This window comes from Chrysemys picta, chromosome 4 (genome assembly GCF_011386835.1).
Source record: "Chrysemys picta bellii isolate R12L10 chromosome 4, ASM1138683v2, whole genome shotgun sequence".
Classification (NCBI taxonomy): Eukaryota; Metazoa; Chordata; order Testudines; family Emydidae; genus Chrysemys; species Chrysemys picta.
Window position 1 is genome coordinate 40,936,372 of NC_088794.1, and position 18,979 is coordinate 40,955,350.

The following is an 18,979-nucleotide window of genomic DNA, read 5'->3' on the forward strand; positions in this document are numbered from 1 at the left end:
GATCGAACCGGAGACCTCTGGAGCTTAGTGCATGGGCCTCTACAGCATGAACTAAAAGCCACCTGGCTGTTAGCTAAGGCTGTAGAGAAGACTCGTTTTATCTCTCCCTCTAAGTGGTCTTGGTGCCACTAGCTGGGACACACCACCACACCCAGAAGGTGTGTGGGTTACATACTTCCCCTAGCTGAGGAAGCGTGTCCTGAACTTCAGAGACTTCCCAGTTGGAATCCTGGACGACCCCTGTAACGATGCGGCCTCTGGCGGGACACTACTGAGAGTATCAATTCCGGACAAATTGCTTGGAGCAGGGCAGTCACAGCCCAAGGCTGGGTGTCCTTTACTATTAAAGCACGCCACACCAGCCATTCAGAGAGGACTTTGGTTTTACCCCACTGGCTAATCGGACGTCATACAAGCAATTCCCTCAGAGATTCCGGTTCCCTTGTATTACCACCAGCACCACTCCGTATGGGGATGAACGGTTATGAAAACCAATACCCCAGTAAAAGAAAAAAGGTTCTCTCAAAGGACCCAAACCCACATCCAGGTCAATAGACAAGTCAGATCTTACCCACAAATCACGCTGTTGCCAATCCTTTAGAATCTAAAATCTAAAGGTTTATTCATGAAGGGGAAAAGATATAGATGAGAGCTAGAATTGGTTAAATGGAATCAAGTACATACAGTAATGGCAAAGTTATTGGTTCAGGCTTGTAGCACTTGTAGCAGCAATAGAATAAACTGCAGGTTCAACTCAAGTCTCTGGAGTACATCCACAGCTGGGATGGGTCATTCTGTCCTTTGTGTAGAGCTTCCGTTTGTAGCAAAGTCCCTCCAGAAGTATGAAGCAGGATTGAAGACAAGATGGAGACGAGGCATCAGCCTTTTATAGTCTCTTGCCCTGTGGTCTTTGCTTTCTTTGTCCCAAGGACACTCTATCCAGCACGTGGCATAGAAAAACCTTAGAGTTCTGTCCATAGGCAGGTCCCTGCATACCTTGCTGAGTCACAGGTGTATCTGCCTTCTCTCAATGGGTCGATTGTATAGCTCATGGTCCTTAGTGGGCCATCAAGCAGGCTAGGCAGAACTGACACCAACTTGTCTGGGGTGTTCCCCGGAAGCATAGCACAAGTTTGAAATACAGACAGTATAGAGCCAATATTCATAACGTCAACTACAAAACTGATACACATATACAGATAGCATAATTATAATCAGCCAATCAGAACCTCTCCATAGACCCCTTCCACGGCAACCTTTATACAATATTGGCTGCAAATATATAACAGTGGTTGCAACGGTGATCTATTCAGTTACAGATTATGTTAATAACGTCACAGGAGGTGACACGGCATCAGTGAGACTGATATTGGAATACTGCATCCAGTTTTGGTGTCCTCCTTTGAAAAAGATGTTGTGAAATTGGAGCTGGGGCAGCAAAGAGCCACCAAAGGTTCTGAGGGCTGGAGAAAAATGCCTTCTAGTGAGCGATTGAAAGAGCTAAACCTGTTTAGCTTATCAAAAGAAGATTGAAAGGTGACTTCATGGAAGTGTTGAAGTGCCTTAATGGAGAGAAAAGATTGGGTCTTAAAGGGCAGAGAGCAGAGAAAGGCAGAACAAGACCCAGTGGCTGGAAGGTGAAAAGAGACAAATTCATATGACAAATAAGGCACAAATAGTCAACAGCGAGGCTGATTCACCACAGGAACAAGCTACCAAGGAAAGTGGTGGGTTCTCCATCTCTTGCTGTCATTTAATGAAGACTAGATGGCTTTCTGGAATGTGTTTGCCCCAAAAGTAGCTATTGTGTCATACGGGAGGCCTGTGACATGCAGGGGGTCAGATTAGATGCTCTAAAAGTCTAAAAGTCTACTAATTTCTGAAAAACTGAGTGTAGCATTGGAAGCAGCATCTGAGGTTTTACTGTCTAGCCGGCTTGCTTCCTAGAATGAACACTCCTTGAGTGGGGTGATCCACAGGGAGTAGCTCAAACCTCCAAAGTGCCTGGCCAGCAGCAGGACATTAGCACAGCAAGGGAGGGGTGTGGCAGTGACATCACAAAGGCCTTTTGCAGCACCTCAGACTATTGGTCAAAGGTGGTGGGGAGGTGGTGACCTCACAGAGAGATGCTGACATCAGCCAGGCAGGACAGGGGCGAGGGGCCAGGGAAACCTCAGAGACTCCTGTGGCTTTGCTTCAGCAAGTCTCTGTCTCGAGGTCTCTCTTTGAGGACTGAGAGAACATTCAGGTTCACGTACGTGAGCGGCAGGAGGAACCTCTTTCAAGTTTTCTCCTTCCCTTTTCGTGATTTCGCTAGAAAGCAGACGTCCCTGTTTACAAGGTAAGAGCCTCCTTGAGGTTTGAAACCTGTTCAGTCTGATCCATCTGGTGACAGTTGAATTCTAGGTATGGAAAACACGAGCTCGAGGAGGCAGAATTTTATTCTGCACCTGGGATTTTGTCCCTTAGAATCACTGGGGACATTGGGGTTTGTCCTTTTTGTTTCACCTTTTCCTCCAGCCCTCCCTCCTTTCTCTTCTTCTCTTGCTTCTTTTGTCCTTTCCCCTGTTCCCCTCCCAACACCAGGGGGTGTGTGTTTGTTTGTCGCGGGGGAGTGCTCTGCAGCTCCCACTGTGGGAGGTCCACCCAAAAATGTGGGGCTGAAATAGTGCCCCGGCAGTGATCCCCACCAGTAGCGTAGCTGGGGGGGTGCAGGGGAAGCAGCCACTTCCCCCTCAGCACATTTTCCAAAAGTGGCGCCTTAGTCAGGGGTTACCATGGCGCCAGCGGGCACACAAAGGGGGGGCAGCACGGCCGGAGGAGCCATGGGGGGGGCGGCACGGCCGGAGGAGCCGGGGGGGGCGCGGGGGCGGAACGGCACGGCCGGAGGAGCCATCCTTTGGGCTCTCTGATGAGAACCCTCAGCCTCCCGTCCTCAGCCTCTACCCTGACTGGCTGAGCAGGGGATTATTGACAGGGAGGAGACTCAGGTCCTTGTTCTCTTTTAAGACCAAGTAAATAAGTCATAAGCAGTTCTATGTTTGATGAATTTTGCTGCTTCTCTGCATTAATTGTCTCTGAGCAGCTCATGATTCTCTCTACCATTGCAGTTCTCCTAAAATACTTGCTGAATAATTACTGTGCACTGTTGTTGGTCTGGAACTCATCTGAGAGCACTTTATTCAGGAAATTCAAGATCCGATAGTTAGTTTGAAAATCAGGGCTCTTGGGTCCTATTCCCAACTCTGCCACTGACTGGCTGTGTGACCTAAGATAAGTCAATTCTCCTTTCTCAACCTTAGCTACTCCCTCTTTCAAGTAGGGATAATAATGATCCGCTCCTACTTACCTCACGGTGGGTGGAAGATGGAGATCCATTGGAGAGTGTCACTAGGAGGGGTGCATAATATGAGGTGTCCTATTACATTTACTCAGATCAGATTGTGACATAATAGAATAGCTGAAATAGTTTATTTTATTTGTATTTTTTTATTTTGAAATTGATAAGAGCAGCAACTACTTAGCTCAGACTGAAGCATCTTATCTAATTTTCGAGATCTAAGGGTCTCCTCTTGGTGTGCGAGGAGACAATTTAACACACTGTGACAAACAGGAGATGCTTTTGTTTTGCAACAAAATCTTTTTGCAAAGAACTTTCATCCCACTTGTTATGAGTTCAAGAAACAAACTGGTTTAGTCTGAATGGGATTTTCTGACAGGGGGCCGGCGTGGTGCTGGGCCGGGGGCCAGGCCGGAGGCGCGGTGCTGGGTGGGGGCCGGCGCGGTGCTGGGCCGGGGGCCGGGGCCGGCGCGGTGCTGGGTGGGGGCCGGCGTGGTGCTGGGCCGGGGGCCGTGCCAGGGCTGGCGCGGTGCTGGGCCGGGAGCCAGCGCGGTGCTCAGCTGGGGGCCGGCACGGTACTCAGCCGGGGGCCAGGGCCGGCGCGGTGCTGGGCCGGGGGCCGGGCCGGGGGCCGGCGCGGGCACTTGCCCGGGGGCCGGCGCATTGCTCGGCCGGGGGCTGGCGCAGTGCTCGGCCGGAGGCGGGGGCACTTGGCCGGGGGGCGGCGACCCAGGGCCCGAGCCGGGCGGGAGACGCCAGGGCCAGAGCCTCTTGGCCTGGGTCGGCCAGCCGCCGGAGGGAGCCACTTGGCCAGGGGGGCCGGACTGAGCCGCGCTGCACCCTGCCCCAGCCTACCTGCTGCCTCCCTGTTTCAGGCTTCCCGCGAACATTTGATTCGCGGGAAGCAGGGGAGGGGGAGGAGCAGGGGGCGGAGCGTTCAGGGGAGGGGGCAGTGTTGGGGTGGGGCTGGGGGCGGAGTTGGGGCGGGGCCCCATGGAGTGTCCTCCTTTTTAAAAATTAAAATATGATAACCTTACCAGTGAGCATGGACTTGTCAAGAACAAATCATTCCAAACCAATCCTAGCTCCTTCTTTGGCAGCGTTACAGGCCTAGTGGAGATGGGTAAACAGTAGATGTGATCTCTCTTGGTGTTTCTAAGGATTTTGACACAGTCCCATGGGACATTCTCACAAGCGAATGAGGGAAATGTGGTCTAGATGTAATCAGTGAAATGTGAGTGCAGAGCTGGTTGAAAGCCCAGACTCCGAGAGCCCTTCTCCATGTCTGGCTGTCCAACGGAGAGGGTGTACCTAGTGGGTCCGGCAGGGATCAGTCCGGGGGCCGGTAGTATTCAATATTTTCCTTCAGGATTTGGAAAATGGAGTGGAGAGCATGCTTCTACAATTTGCAAATGACACCAAGCACTTTGGAGCACAGGATTGGAATTCAAAACGCCCTTAACAAATTGGAGACTTGGTCTTCTTGAGCCAAAGTCCATGGCTGGGCCCCTCTCTCTAGACTGGGCTGAAGTGAAACCCCAGAGCCAAACCCTCCTCCTCCTGGGCAGTGCGCTCCCACCTTCAATGGGCAGATGCTGCTTAGTGCTGTCAGAGCAGCTTTTGCTGGGGGCTTCTCCCAGCACTTTCCAATAGTGGGAAAGTATGAAATCCCCGTTTGACTGCTGGGGACAGAGCCAGAGAGGGGGGAGCAATTTGCTCAAAGTCCCACAGGGAAAGGAAAACACCCAGCAGTGGAACCAACAGGAAACCCAGCAATGGAACTCAGGAGTCCTGGCTCCCAGTCCCCTGGTCCAGTCACTCCAGCGGAGCACACTCCCTCTCAAAGGCAGGGGGAGTGGACATGGGGGCCTGGTTGTAATTGCCAGCTGTGGGAGGGAGCGTGCAGCAGTGGTTAGCGAAGGGGCCTGGAAAGAAGGCCTGCTGGGTTCCACCATACTTCTGACACTTGGTGTGACCCTGATCCAGTAGCTTCCCCTCCCAGGCCTGGTTCTCATCAGTGGGGTTGGGGTCGCAGTCCCAACAGCCCAGGGGGGTCGCAGTCCCGACAGCCCACGGGGGTTGGGAGGCTCCAGGAAGGTGTGTAAAGTGCTGGGTGTCAGGATCCCGGAGGCGCTGTCACCCCTGCACTAGGGCGGTGTTCTGCACCCCCTGCTGCTGGCCGAGTTTCTCAGTCCCTTGACAATAAGACAGACTCTTGTTTTCACAGCCAGCCGATCGCCCCGTGCCATCACCCTGCCTGCTTCCTGGGCAGGGTAACTCCTCAGCTCACCACCATCCTCTCCAGCCTGCCTTGGGCTTGGAGAGTGAGGAGAAGGGCGAGGGACGACTTGAACATCCTCCATCCATCTCTCCGTCACCAGAGCAAGTGAGTGGCATTAGGGTTCCTCGGTGGCATCCCCTGTCTGTCTGGGGAGAGGCAGAAAGAGAGGGAGAGAATCTCTCCCAAAGGAGATTGGATTTGCAAACAGCCCCAGGACCCCCTCGCTCTCAGACCGGGAAGGGGCTTCTCCAGAGCCGTCTCCAGTGTGTTTGGCAAGGTCCCAGCAATGGGGCTCCCAGCCCTTTCCTTGTGGGAGACTGTTCCCCAGGCTGAGAGTCTGTGAGCTGGGCCAGACCCAGTGAGCTGCTGAGCATGGAAATCAATGGGAACCGAGGGGGGCCTGGCCTTGCTATGCCTAGGGACTTTGAAGTGGGGAATGGTTTCCTAAAGCCGGCCCTGCCTGGGCCGGGAGGTGGGGGAGTGTGAGTGTGGTCTGGGGTCGCAGGAGGGAGCTGCTTGTCCAAAGTGACCAGTGTCTTTGTGACTAACCCCAGTGCTCGAAAAGGACGAGTCTCCTCGGTTCTTCCAGCCCCAGGGATGATGAGGGGGAGAGTTGAGGGGGGAGCAGATCATGTAATGAACTCCTGCCAGTGTGTGTAGCTTGCCCTCCCTGTACCCTCGTGGGGGGAGCAGGAGCTGCTCTGGCTGGGGCAGGGATGGGGAGGGACCAAACAGGCTGGTTAGTGAGAGGCTGCCTTGACCCCAGACTCACGCCTGCTCCCCACTGGGTTCCAGGATGGCCAGGCTCCTGAGGATGTTCAGGAAGAAGGCTCTGAAGGTGGCCCCAGAGCCTGAGGGAAGCAGCCACCATCTTCCCCAGGAGCGAAGCGGCCCCTCCGTCCCCGCTGGAGGGGAAGAAGCTCCCGGCCGCGCCAGGAGGTGGAAGTGTCCAGCCTTCTGGCGGAGGAAACCCACTCCCGGCACAGACGCCGAGGTGGGAGCATCACCTCCCAGGCCAAAATGGAGCTGGGCCAGGCTGCGGCTGGGCAGGCAGGACCCAGCCCAGGGGCGGAACCGGGCAGGGTGGCTCTGGGGCTTGTTGTTGTGTGGGCAGCAGCGGCCCCAGGAGCCCAGCCCCAACTTCCAACAGGGGGCATCGCCCTGCTCGGTCAGTGAGGACCTTCCAGCCTCCCCAGGGCAGGAGGTGGAGGATCCCTCTGCCAGCCCCAGCAGCTCAGGCCGCTCCCCATCGGACAGCAGCAGCGCCTGCGACTCAGACAGCAGCCTGGCCGACGGACGCTTCTGCTTTGTTCTAGGTGAGGAGCCAGGCTGGGCTTGGGGAGGGGTGAGGAGGGGGCTGTGATCACCCTGGGCCCAGGCCCTCGAGCAGTGCTATGGGGGCAGGTCTCCAGCCCAGGTGTCTGGCCTGAGCCATGTGAACCCCACGGACACTAGATGTTGCCACTTTGGTCCTTGGTGCTCCATTGGGCGGGGGTGGGGGGGCACCTCCAAGGGAGTCCAGGACAGTGGGGAGGGTCTCTTTGCTATGGGCTCCTGAAGGAGTTGGGGGCTGATGCCATCACTGAGAGGGGGGAGTGTGGGGCCCAATCTGCCCTATGTCCCGGAGGTGGGAAGGGGACACATTGTCCCACCATGCCCCTGTCCTTCCCCCGAGTGGCAGCAGGAGTCACCTTGTCCCCTTCTCTCCCTGGTGCAGCGTCCGCCAGGGAATCCGAGGACGACGAGGAGAAAGAAGAACGGGTAGACTTGGTAATAGAGGAGGCTGCTCTCATGAACATCCGAGAGCAGCTCCATGCCCGAGAAAAGGTACAAACGTTCCCCAGCTGTGCTGGAACTGAGATTGTCCTGCTCCTTCCCAGCATCCTGATCCCCTGCAGAAGGTCTTGGCCCTAATGGGGACCTTTCTCCTTCATGATCTGGGACCCCCAAGATGGGGGTGTTTGTCACACACCAGCCGGGGTCTCCTCCCCCCACAGGCACTGTCCCAGTTCCTGACCCTGATTGTGGAGGAGTCGTTGGGTGATTTGAACAATAGGCAGGTCCCCACTATCCCCCATTCAGGCCTAAGTCCTGCAGCTGGTGTGGCTGGGGCAGGGAGGTCCCTGGCTAACTGGCTCTCTCTCCCCTAACCCCACTCCTGGTGGGCGCAGGACGAGGCGCAGCAGCTCGTGTTCCTGCACGCCATCTACCCTGCGTGCCTCGCTGCCCAGCAGAGAGGGGACTACACATTGGAGCCACACTGCTCGAAGGCGGCTGTGGCGGAGAGGATTGTGGTGAGTGAGACACGGCGCCCGGGAACTGGAGGGTGGACAGAGATATGGGAGGGGCAGGGGTCTCCCCGGGCCGATGGTTGGGGGATGGCTGGTGCTGGAGGGCAGCTGAGGGCAGGGATTGCTGGGGCTGAAGATTGGGGAGAAGAGATGGGAGAACTAGTGGGCAGGAATCGGAGGAGCGGGAGGCAGCTGGGGGGATCCTGCTGGCTGTGTGTAATCTCCTCCTTAGGGAGTGTCAGTGAGGCCCGAATCTCACATGCTCCTTTGTCTCCTTTGCGTCTCACAGGAGCTCATTGAGGAGCTTCCTCCTAACTCTCCACCCGGCGCCGTCCTGGCCAACTCCCTCATTGCTGTGGCCAACCTCAGGTACCGAGACCCTCCCGCCCGGTTCCCCTAACCCCGGTGCTGCTCAGGCCCGTGGCTGGGAGTCACTGCCCCTCCCACTCCCAGGTCACCTCCCAAGGGGGGCTCCTCTGGCAGAGGTGGCAGGAAGGGTCACTCCCTCTCCTGGCTGCTCTGTTCTTTTCACTCCAGTCACATTGCAATGGCTTTGGGGAGAGGCTGACTCCCAGGATCAGATACAGGAGTGGCAGCAGGGTCCAGGGAACAGGCGCCATTCCTGCCCTGCCACTGTCGGTCTGGGAAACCTTGGCCTTATCATTCCCTGGCTCAGTGCCTCAGTTTCCATTCTCGCCAGCCTCTGCCTATTTCCCTGCAGTTTCATGTCCGTGTTGGTGCCAGTCCCACCCCCGCACTGCACAGTCTAATACTGGCTCCTCTCTCTTGCCAGCACCATGACACCTGCCCTGGAGCCGGAGCTGGAGACCCACCTCCTCCGAGCCACCCTGCACGCAGTCTTCACCCTGGGCACGCAGACAGACACCAACCAAGTCCAGGTAGATCAGCCAGCTGTTATCCTGCCCGAATCCTTGCTAATTGCCTGCAGTGGGATGTGAATGAGAGAGGCCAGGATATGTGTTTGGGGGTCTCACCAGTGCTTGCCAGAGACCCTTCTTCCCATCCTGTGGCAGGTGTAGCCCCAGTTTCCCTAACTCTGACCCATGGCTCTCCCTTGCTTTGCAGGATCTGCATAGGGTCATACCAGACCTTCTGGACGCCATGCTGGGGAACCTGCTGGCAAAGACCCCAGACACGGACAAGCTCCACTACATCTTGGAGGTGAGCCCGATGAGGGGGTGGGGGCAATTTTACCTTAACTCTTAGATCCATTTTCCAGTCTGTCCTCCTAGCTGGGCCCCCAGTGGCCATCCTTGGTCAGGGCAGTCAGTGCAATGCAGGGTCAGGCCTTTCCTCCTTGAAGGACAGAGGAAGGAGCTGGGACTTCAAGCCAGAGCTCTGCCTGCTTGTGTTGAGCACTAACCGCAGGGCCCCCGGCTGGCTTGGGGAGTCAGAGTCTGAATCCCTCCTGGGAGATCCAGAAGATGGTCCTCAGAGAAGAGCCACAGCCTCATTCCTAGAGAAACAGGAGGGCCCCAGAGAATCAGCCCTTGTCTCTGACGGGCCCCGAGATTCCTGGGGGGATTGTGCTCACACTCAGTCCCTTCACCCAGCCAAGGACTTGAGAGCCAGGGAGGGAGGAGGGGTCTGTCTCCTTCCTGGGGAGCTGTTGAGGAATCAGCAGTTCAGGGAGGATGGGACCAGCCCCGACACCGAGCATTGTCCCAATCTAGAGAGACAGTGACAAGTTGTGACCTGCAGGATACAAGCATCGTCCTGGAGGCAAGAGTCCCCTTCTAAAGCTCTGCGGTCAATGAATCAGATATTCCACCCCCACCGCATGCAATGTCTTAGCCCCCTTGGGATGGGGGGGCATTAGCAGTATACATGCACCCCCCCATCAATCCTGAGCTGCCTCCTTTCCCCACAGCACATTAACTACTGGACCGTGTCCAGGGTGCCACGAGAGAGAGCCAGGGCCATCAGGAGCAGCGCGGCCCTGCTCACGTCCGTCATCTCCCTCCCTGACTTTGACGTAAGTGGCCTCTGAGCCCAGTTTCCTGACTCCAGGTGTAGGGGGGCTGGCTCCAACGGGCTGGAGGATCTGCTGCTGCAGGGGCTGTGGGCTAGGAGTGTTCCTCTTGGCGAGGCAGAGTCAGAGCAGAGAATGAGCCTGGCTTGAGTCAAGTTCTTCTTGTCCAGGTTAAGTGGCGACTCTCGCTTGTAAGGGGAGCAGGCTCCAGGTTCTTGCCTTCCTGTCATCCTGGAGCAGCTGGGGAAGCAAATCCTCCTGGAGGGCCCTGCCCACATCCCTGTTCTCTGGGCTCCCTTGGGGGCAGAGAGAACTAAGGACCAGCTCTAGCTCCTATCCTCTAGCATCTCCTACAGAGGGGCTGAGGGGAAGGAGAGTCCTGGCCCAGGCAGGGACTGGGAGCTGACAGGAAAATGCTGATGGAGTCCCCACTCCCTCTCCCTTCCATTAGAACTCAGCCGAATTCCCCAGGATGGGTCACCACGTGGCACAGCTGGCTCTGTTTGTCGGTGACCCAGACGAGGACATCAGCCGGCAGGCCAGGGAGGGGGTTTACCGGCTCTACCAGCTCCTGCTGCGCCAGAGGGGTAAGGAACCCGGCTAGACGAATGAGACTGGGACCCCAGCCAATTTCTCTCCGAGTGACCCCGGCTGGCGGATCAGTCTCTCTCTCTCTTTCTGTGTTCTCCACCGCCCCTGCAGTTCTGTTGGGCTCCGCCCACTGTGCAGCCACCAGTGGGATTGGAAGGACACAAGCCCTACAACCAGAATGACCAATGTGTATGTGTCTCTCTCTTTCCCAGACCTGAACATCCATGAGGTCGAAGACCTTTGGTGCTGGGACTGGCACCAGGACAACAGGCTCTTCGGCTATAAGAACACCGCCAGGGTGGGGGAGGTAAGGACACTCTGCCAGGGCATGGCACAGCTCTGCAGGGCAGGTGGCTGCCTCCTGGAGCCATGCGACGGAGTTGCCGTTCTAGGCCAGGATTTGGAGCCTGGTTGGGGGCAATCTGCTGAAGCCTCACATCTGGTTGGTTTCAGGTTTTTGCCAAATTTTTCTCGGAGGGGCAGAGAAGATTCTTCCTGCAGACAGCAGTGCTGGCCATGCACGACCCCCTGCTGCGTGTCAGCCAGGATGGGCTGCTCCTTACTTACTCCCTCCTGGGGCAAACCGAGCAGCTGATGGGGAGCAAGGTGAGCAGCTGCATTAGACTAAGGAGATTGGGGCGGGGCCCAGGCCTCATTCCCATCCTCTGGCCATTCGCCGGCCTGGCAGCAAGGCGACCGGTGGGGAATGAGAGTGAGAGCAGGTGCTCCTGGGAAGGGAGATGAATTCACCTCCATGAGCAGGAGGGAGCCAGCTTGTCCCCAGAGCAGCTCCAGCCCAGCTCGTTAGCAAGGCTAATGAATGACAAGCATTGCCTCAGCACGGACTTCTGTTCTTGGGAAGGGCAGCAGAGTCCTCTACGTGCCCTCTGTGAGCCTCTCCTGTCACCCGCGCCACTACCCAGAGTTGTTCCCGTCACTGGCAGCCTGGGAGTCCAAGGACTGAGGGGTGATGGCGACTGACCGGGCAGTTCTGAGGCACATGGGCGGGGAAGCTCGTCCTGTGCCGGCAGGGCTGGACCCGCTCTAGAGAGAACGGGAGGATTCAGTCAGCAGGGGCTGCTGATCTGCCCCATTCACCAGGGCTGCCATCCTGCGGCTTCAGCCTCAGTGGCTGGGATGACTTGGGGAAAGGTCTCAAGCTCCCCACATCCCACTTCACTGCTACCAGAATCCCTCCGCCCCCCGCCCCGCTAGAGCCCCCTCCCTGCCCAACCTGGGTGGGTGTGGAGGAGAGGGGTCAGAGAACTTGAGCTGTGGATTGAAGGTGGAACAGCTGTCAGGGGCACTGGGTGGGAGGTGGCAGGAGCTCCCCCTACAAGGAGGTTGTTGGCACTGGAGGTCCCTTGAAAGGAAAACAAGACTCCATTCTGGGGGTCAGGAGGGGGACTTCATCCCTCAGAGGTGCGCGGGTGCTGGGTGGAATTGCTGCTGGTCCCAGGTGCCCTTAATTCCCCCTGATTCCACGGGGGCGTCTGAGTCTCTGACAGGTCCTCGTTCCCTTGCAGCAGGAGGTCGTCATGGCCAACATAATGAAGCAACTTCACATCATCCGGCACTTGCGCCAAGTGCCGGAGGCGCTGCAGGAATTCTGCCTCCAAGGCCACCAGCAACTCCTGCTCCCTCTAAACGGGGAGTGTAGTGAGACTGAGTGGCCTCCCTCCGAGCAGGAGAGCGAGGGCCCCTCTACACGCCCCTTGGAGGGCAGAGCCTATATCGCCCCACCCCCCTTGCCTGTTGGCTGGCCACGGGGGCCTCTGGTAGACTCTGTTGCAACTGAGCGGCCTCCCTCTGAGCAGGAGAGCGAGGGCCCCTCTACACGCCCCTTGGATGTCAGAGCCTATATCGCCCCACCCCCCTCGCCTTTTGGCTGGCCACCGGGGCCTCTGGTAGACTCTGTAGCAACTGAGCAGCCTCCCTCCGAGCGGGAGAGCAAGGGCCCCCTTACACGCCCCTTGGAGGGCGGAGCCTATATCGCCCCGCCCCCCTCACCATAAGGACCGGGGCGTGGGGTCGGAAATATAGAAGGCCGGCCCTTCACCACAGTTGGGGGACAGCCTGCAACAGAGGAGGACACTTGGCCTGTTCTCCAGAGTCCCCTAACCCTAACCCCAGACATGGACGAGGACTGGCCCGGAGTACCCGCTGCGGTTTACCCCAAGGAGCCGGAAGAGGCCTGCAGGCCGCAGGTACCAAACCCCAGGGAGGCAGGAAGTAGCCCAGGGGCAGCCCGGGAGCTGCTGGCTGCAGAGCCCGGCGCGGCTCAGTCGGCGTGTTGCGGCTGGATCCCCGCCGACGCAGGGGCAACCAATCCTGCCCCTGCCAGCACCTTGGGCTGGGACGCGGGGGAGGAGGGTGGGACCGCGTCCCCCTGCCACCCCACCCCGGGTGGCTGACCCCCTAAACGGTGCAAGGAGGCTGTAGCCCAGGACAGGAGCTGTTTGTTGGTTGGCCACCGGGGCCCCGCCCAGGCTAGAGCCAGCCCTGTCAAGTCCGTCTGTTTGCTGGCTGCCAGGGTTCCACCCAGGCCAGGGCCCGCCCTTGAAGTCTGGTTGTTTGTGTGGTGCTTGGGCCCCGCCCAGGCCTGAGCCACCCCCAATACACTGTGTTGAGGAGCTGACCACTTGTGCGACCTCAGCTCAGCAGGGCCGGCTCTACCATTTTTGCCGCCCCAAGCAAAATAAAAAACAAAACAATGCTCGGACTGCCAAAGCGAGCAAAAAGAAAACCAGAAAAACCCCAACCACTTGGACTGCTGCCACCCGAACTGCCGAAGCAGAAAAAAAACCAACAACGCTCAGACTGCCGACGCCCAAACTGCTAAAGTGCAAAAAACGAAAAAAGTCGCCTGGACTGTGCTGCCCCAAGAATGGAGAGAATGCCGCCCCAGGCATGTGCTTCCTCCGCTGGTGCCTGGAGCCAGCGCCGCAGCCCAGGCCGCAGCCAGGTTGCGACAGCTGATCGCTGAGGTGGGGCGACTGCTCCACCCCCATGCAAGAGTGCACTAGAGTAGGCCAGAGCGGCTGCACAGGCTGGCAGCCAATCAGAGAAGGGCCAACTGAGAGCCAATCAGGGCCGAGATTAGAGCCAGCCAATCAGGGCTAAGCTAGGCCCTATATAAAGGCTGCCCAGGCGAGCAGCAGGCACACTGTCCCAGACCTTCGTGGGCAAGGTCTGTCTCTAGAGCAGGAGACTAGCATCTTGGAAAGAGCAGTGCTGGGCAGGCTCAAGGGGATCATACTATGGCTCCGGCCCAACACCTGCCAGACTGTGGGCCCTGATAGAAAGGGCCTAGAGGGCCTGGAGAGGAAGTGACCCAGGGACAGTTGGGCAAGGAGAGAGCAGGGAGGCTGCCACTAGAGAGTCCCTGGGTTGGGACCCAGAGTAGTGGGTGGGCCTGGGTCCCCCCCTTCCCTCTTGTACTGCACCTGGCCATGTGGTGGCTGAGTCAAACTGCAACCGGCCCTTGAGGCAAGGGGCCAGACTTTGGGGGTTGTGGTTGGCCACTGAGGCAGGTGCAAGGACTGTTGCTAACCTGCTTCCCCCCTCCCCGCTGAAGGAGATGAGGATGGATTAGGGGGCACTGCTGGAGGGAAGTGGCCTGAAGGAGGACAACGTCAAGCAGACTAGGCAGATTGTGCCACATGGAGAGACCAAAATGGTGGAGAAAAGAGACTTCTATTGGAGGGCCTGGGTGGCTCGGCTTGCCGAACAGCAGAGGGAGTTGTTCTGGCTGCTGTGGAGGTCGGCACCCAGACCAAAGGAGATCCGGCACCAGGGGCGAGAGGACGGGGCTGGGAACGCTGAACTGCTTCGCCTATAGGCGACGGGGACACTAAAGGAGGGAGTGTCCCTACTGGGAGGGGGCGGAGAGGCCCCACCCAGAAAAGGCACCCTCTGTGAGAGTAACGGGGGCCTCCAGCTTGTTGGGTCTGTGGGGAGCCGGGGCACCTGAAGAGAGAGTGCCCCTACAGTACTCCCAAGGCCCAGGCCAGCCCAGAAGGAAGGGCTAGGGCCCAAACAAGCAGGAGTATGGATGTGGCAGGGGGAAGACCCAGAAAGTGCTTCCACTACCATCAAGGGGGACATTTAAAGAGGCACTGCCCCCTGAGGCAGAAAGGGGGAGTGTCCGAGACAAGAGCTCGGTCAGAGAACAGCCCCAGGGAAGGGGTGGTGAAGACCAAGGCCCCTAGAGAGAAAGGGGCTGGGGGAGAGCGGCCCCACCGAAATGAGGGAACCCACATAGGAGCCAGGAGGACCCATGTGGGAACCCAAACAGAAGTAGGAACCCACGTAGGACCACAGTGTTCTACAATGGGAACCCAGTCCCTAGAGGTGGGAAGCAGGTGGCTCCAGACTTTGGAGGGCCTGCAAGAGGAAAGGGATGCCCTGCAGGCCCCGCTGCGAAGGAAGATGGGGCGATAGGGACCCCTTTTCTCCCCTCCCCCGTGAGCATTTTTAAGGGGGAGGATTTGTGGTGGGGCGGCTGCCCCACCCCCACGTGAGAGGGGGCTAGAGTAGGCCAGAATGGCTGTGGAAGCCGGCAGCCAATCAGGGAAGGGGCTACTGAGAGCCAATCAGGGCTGAGATTAGAGCCAGCCAATCAGGGCTAGGCTAGGCCCTATATAATGGCTGCCCAGGAGAGCAGCAGGTAGTCTGTCCCAGAACTTCATGGGGGGAAGGTCTGTCTCCAGAGCAGGAAACTAGCACCTTGGGCTGGGCAGTACTGCACCTGGCCATCTGGTAGCCGAGACAAATTGTAACCGGCTCTTGAGACAAAGGGCTAGACTTTGGGGGTTGCGGTTGGCTCCCGAGGCAGGTGCAAGGACTGTTGCTAACCCCCGCCCCCTGGAATGGGGTGAGGCTGGACTAGTGGGCAGTGCCGGAGGGGCAGTGGCCTGAAGGACATTGTCAAGCGAGGAGCAATGCGGCTCCAGATGCCAACAGAGGACAAGAGACGGATGGGACACCGCCAGCAGAGGGCGCTCCTCATGGACTGAGCTAATTCCCGGAGCGACCAGTGGGAGGCGACATGGTGGTGAGTCCCAACCCCGTCACAACCACCTAGCCCTATTGTGGACCCCCACTACCCTGGAGACTCTTGTCCGGCCCAGACTGGTTCCAGCCGGAGTGGCCTCCCTCTGAGTGGGAGAGGGAGAGACTCCTACAGGGAGCTAGTAGAAGGGGAAATGGAGCCCCCGGCACTCACAGAAACTCTCTCCTCTCTCTGGAGCAGGGCCCTTCCTTCTGCCCCCCAAATTCCTTCATATGGGGCAGGAGCTCTTTCCCTCGCACCCACTCCCCTCCTCCCTTTCCTTGGTCTACCCCCCTCCCATTCCCTGTGCACCCAGGCAGAGCTCTCCCTGCCCCATATGGTGCAGAAAGGCCCTTGTGTCAGGGCCACAGCCCCACTGGAGCTCGGAAAGCTCCATTTTTGAGGAGGTGGGGGTGGGACAGAGGCTCAGGGCTAGCTTCACCTTCTGCCCTTTATTCTCCCCTTGGCCCTTCTATGGGGTCTCTGGGCGTGACAGGAATAGGAGCCTCCTTCCAGCTGTCTTCCAGGCCCTGGGATCTGGCACAGCCTCCCAGACGGGCGCATCCTGTAGCTGAGTCACGTCAGGGAGCAGTGGAGATAGGTCACCTCGTCCCATCCAAGCAAGCAATGCTGGCTCTCAAAGAGGCTTAGATGGAAGACCCCAGTCCCTCATGGAGGTAAGAGCCATTTACTCCTTGGGGCATGTGGGTCTCTTGGGGGAGAAATGGCATCCCTGATACATAGCCTCTCTGGGAGCTTCCCCTGTACCTGGCTCCCAGCTCTGGGACAGAGACTTCTCCATCATCACACCACCCTGGTTTTGTTCCTAGGAAGGAGCTCTCCAGAGACATCCTCGAACCTGGACTCCTGAGAACATTTCTGGCAGGAGACTCCAGCCCCTCGGGCATGAAGAGAGCATCGGGTAGTCTTGATCACCTGGCATCTCCGGTCTCCAGCTCCACGTCCCGCAGCAGTGGGGGGTTCTCCAGCCCCCTCACCACACCTGTCAGCCTCTGAATGTCAGAGTCACCAGAACGAGCAAACTCCAGTTCCAGGCAGTGGGGCCTGTGTGTCCTCAGTCCCTCTGGAAACCAGGTCTGAAATGGGGAGCAAGGACCCCAGGCCAAGAACAGTCGGAGTGGGCAGAGCAGGCCTGTAACAGGGTGCTTTCCCTTGGGCTGCACAGCCTGGGGCCTAGCCAAGCTGATTATAGAATGAGCCCTAACTGAGAGGCAAAAGGAGAAGCCAGCCCCTCCCAACTCCCCTCCCCCCGAAGCATCGCTAAACTATCAAAAATGAATACAGTGGAGTCACATCTTACGCAGGGGTTAGGTTCTAAGGTCAGTGCATGTCAGGGTTCCTTCCCCCCTCTGAATTTTAGGGTACAGATATGGGGGCCTGCATGAAAGACCCCTTAAGCTTCTTTCTACCAGCTTAGGTTTAAAAACTTCCCCAAGACTCAAATTCCTTCCTTGCCTTAGTAGCGCTGTCACCATCAAGTGATTGAAACATTCAGGGAGGGCTGCTTGGAGCCCCACCTTGCCCAAGTATCCCCCCAAATCCCTACATCCCCTTTCCGGGGGGGGCGCTTGAGAATAATATGCTCACCAATTGGTACAGGTGAACTAGGTTTGGGTCTTAAGGTTTGGGTCTTAAGAACAAAGAAAAATGAATCGGATTCTTAAAAGAAGAATTTTAGTTTAAAGAAAAGGTAAAAGAATCACCTCTGTAAAATCAGGATGGTAAGTACTTTACAGAATAACAAGACTCAGAAACAGAGAGGATTTCCCCTCTAGGCAAAACTTTAAAGTTAGGAGTGTTCCACCAACCCGTTGCCAACCGGGATGCCAGCTGCCGGCCTTGCTCAGCCCTCTGCCAGCCGGGGTCCCAACCGCCGGCTCCGCTCAGCCTCCTGCCGGCCTCGGGTCCCCAGGCCAGCAGTGGGTTGAACGGGGCCGGCGGCTGGGATCCTGACTGCCAGGAACCCCAGACCAGCAGAAAGCTGAGCAGCTCAGCCTGCTACCGATCTGGGGTCCCAGCCGCCAGCCCCACTCATCCCGCTGACGGTTTGGGGTTCCATTCACCCAGGCTGGCAGGAGGCTGAGTGGAGCTACCGGCTGGGACTCCGGCTGAGCAGGACCGGCAGGGGGAGCCGGCGGACAGAATTCCAGACCAGCCGCAGGCTGAGTCCGCGGCCGGTCTGGGGTTCTGTCCACTGGCTCCTGCCAGCTGGGGTCCCAGTCGCTGCCCCTGCTCAGCCCACTGCTGGCAGGGCTGGCTCCAGGCACCAGCATTCCAAGCAGATGCTTGCAGCGGGAATCTGCAAGGGGCGGCAGTCTGTGTGTTTTTTGCTGCTCCAAGCAGCTCACCGAACTGCCGCCGCGGGGGCAGTCCGTGTGCACTTAGGGCGGCACGCGCGTTTCCACGGCGGCGGCAATTCGGTGGCAGCTGCTATGTTCAGCTGTCCGCAGGGGCGATTCAGCGGCTTATGTCTTCCAGCTGAAGACAGAAGCTGCTGCCAAATTGCCACCGCCACAGAAACGCGTGTGCCGCCATAACGGCACACGGCCTGCCCCCGGCATCTGTGGCAGCAATTAGGTGCGCTGCTTGGGGCGGCAAAAACAGTAGAGGCAGCCCTGGCTGCTGGCCCCACTCAGCCCACTGCCGGCTGAGTGAACGGAACCCCAGGCTGGCACCAGGCTGAGCAGTGGCCGGGACCCGCAGCCTGCCAATTAAAAAAAAAAAAAAAAATCATCTTGCATCCCACCTTTGGCATGCATGTGTTAAGTTGAGGACCCGTGTTCTAGTGTATTCAGTGTACACTGTGTGTCCAGTCTCCTGCCAGCAAACTGAAACCACCCCAGAATAGGAATCGCAGTTCCTGTGCGCTGCCCTGAATGGAGTCTAGACCATGGGCTTGGGGAAGGCCAACACTCACATCCAGGTAGATCCTCAACCTACTCCTCTGTCCCAGGAGCAGGAAGGCCTCTGGTTCCAGCTCTCTTGGTAGCTGGAGCTGCGGTGGGCCATTGGGCCACCCGTGGTCAGGGCAGTCAGTGTTTAACCAGTTACCAATCCATGGGAGGACCTTATGATGTATCTGTAGGGCACAATAATTCTTCATTGAATCAATTGCTTATTCTTTGGGGTTCAGACCCTCTGTTCTCCCCCTGAGGTGACAGAACCCTGATTGTCACATCTGTCTTTCAGGCTCTGTCCCAGCCTGTCACCCAGATCCTAAAGGCAGCCCAGCTCAGGGAGCAGTGGGGACAGGTCATCTCATCCTGTCAAACCAAGTAACATGGGTCCCATTGAGGCTCAGATGGAAGATCCCATGCACCTCCTGGAGGTAAGAGCTGTTCACTTGTCCTGCCACTTAGGGTTCTTGCAAAAAAGAGGGCTCCTGCTACATATCCTGGTTGGGAGCTTT